Source organism: Helianthus annuus, chromosome 17 (genome assembly GCF_002127325.2).
Source record: "Helianthus annuus cultivar XRQ/B chromosome 17, HanXRQr2.0-SUNRISE, whole genome shotgun sequence".
Classification (NCBI taxonomy): Eukaryota; Viridiplantae; Streptophyta; class Magnoliopsida; order Asterales; family Asteraceae; genus Helianthus; species Helianthus annuus.
In genome coordinates, this window is record NC_035449.2 from 69,538,749 (window position 1) to 69,540,629 (window position 1,881).

The 1,881-nt window shown below is 34.3% G+C and overlaps 1 long non-coding RNA gene across 1 annotated transcript; it reads right to left on the reverse strand.

The window, feature by feature from the left end:
- Positions 1-473: 473 nt before the first annotated feature.
- LOC110923038 lies at positions 474-1,501 on the reverse strand. The gene is made up of 3 exons (XR_002583658.2): positions 1,385-1,501; positions 1,064-1,310; positions 474-976 (listed from the first exon to the last, which is right to left on the reverse strand). It is a non-coding gene; the product is annotated as an uncharacterized LOC110923038 (long non-coding RNA).
- Between the last annotated feature and the right edge of the window lie 380 nt (positions 1,502-1,881).

Here is a 1,881-nt window from a genome sequence, read left to right on the forward strand (position 1 = left end):
AGTAACACATATTTCTTTTTCTTATGGCAATTTCTATCATTCTATCACACAAATAAGAAACAAGGTGGCTATGGTGTGGCTATTGTCTAACCTTTGGTCACATATATTTGTTCACCCTGTGACTTTTGCTATAATGTCATCACACAAAAAAGAACAATGTCACGAAAGTGTGGCTAATGGTTATGTATAGCCACATGAAATTTTATAATTTTAAGTGTGTTTATTATCTAACATTTGGTCACACATGATTTGTTTTTCCATGACAATTGTTATGCTTCTGCCACATAAAAAACAAACTAATTCGAAAGTGTGGCTAACAATTATGTATTGCCAGATGAAAATTTATAATTTAAGTGTGGCTATTGTCTAACATTTGGTCACACATATTTATTATGGTTTTATGTGGCCATTTTCATATAATTAGCCATTTTATTTTCAAAATTTTATAAAACTAAAACAAAAGTAACCATGAGAAAACCTAAAAACCAAATTATATTAACAATAATAAACCAAAATCCATACATAAGTTTTCAATTTAAATACATATGAAAGACAAACTTCTCAAAACCTAACTATAAAAGTTGCAAAGGGAATGCCTCTACACATAAACTAAGAACTAATTCTTGGTCATTGTCTTCAAATCCATATACTCACTGCTTGTAGACTTAAAAGTGCTGCAAATATATATCCAGTTGTTTTGCCTTTGTGGAATGCTCCATGATTTGGTTGCAAAATCAACGAGTAGCCACCAGATGCAAATTGTGAACAATTCAATCAATGACCAACCACCCGGTATCAATGAGATCCAAGCATTCTGAACTGCTCCATCCCAATAAAAGCATGTCCGAATACATGCTTGCTATTGCAAATATCATATGGAAAAACGTGTACGAATAACTCACATGTTTTGCTTCCACTTCTTTCTTGCCTTTGCCCGATTCTAGTTCCTCCGATTCTAGAAATGGTAATCGTTCACCTGTTGTGAAAGGTGAACTAAGATTTTAGTTTCATGAATCCAATTTGGAAAAATATGTAATTTATATGATCAATGTACAAGTTTAACCTGTTCTCGAATAAGATGGAGGGATGTTGAAGAACCAGAACGTAGAGCAAAATATAAACCTAATACAACACTTGTAAGCATGCCAAGAATTAGTGTACATGTGGTGACAGCTTTGGAATTGTGTAAACCAGATCTAGAAGGCCTAACACCACTCCACAACATTGATGGGCGAAGCCGTGTGCTTTCTCATGTCCCATTAGCTGGGAGTCGAGGCTTGTTGTGGCACATATATATTTTGCAGGTGCATCTGATTAACAATAATACAACCAAGCAGTTAATCAGATTACGCGGGTCACACATTTTATTAACAAAACAACTTACGCGGATCATATTAGCCCTCTAAGACTATGCCACATTTGGGTGCTTCTTTTTACAAAGCTCATCCCAGAACTGTACAACTAGTAGAAGAGTCCTGGTGTGCATTTGGGCCAGCTCCTGAATATTAAAATAACATAGAATGTTAAGATATCCTCCTCATGTTGTAACATACTTTCCAGAACTATACATTTAGTCAAGTAGAGGAAAGGAAAACTTGCCTGGAGAAACTTCATACTAGAACTGTACAATTGGTCAAGGGAAGTCACTGAAACAAGTAATGAAAATTGTTACTTAAAACTACAAATGCAATTAGGCGTGGGCTCAAAAATTATCTCCAACACTCATCATGTAATGGTATTTAAAAAAACACACTTAAAATGTAAAAAAAAAATATAACTATCAATTGGATTCATTGGCAGTTATCAAAGCATGTGATACATCACAGAATCAAATTGATCACACGCTATCTCAATGATATATGCAAGCACATGGAAAAGTCT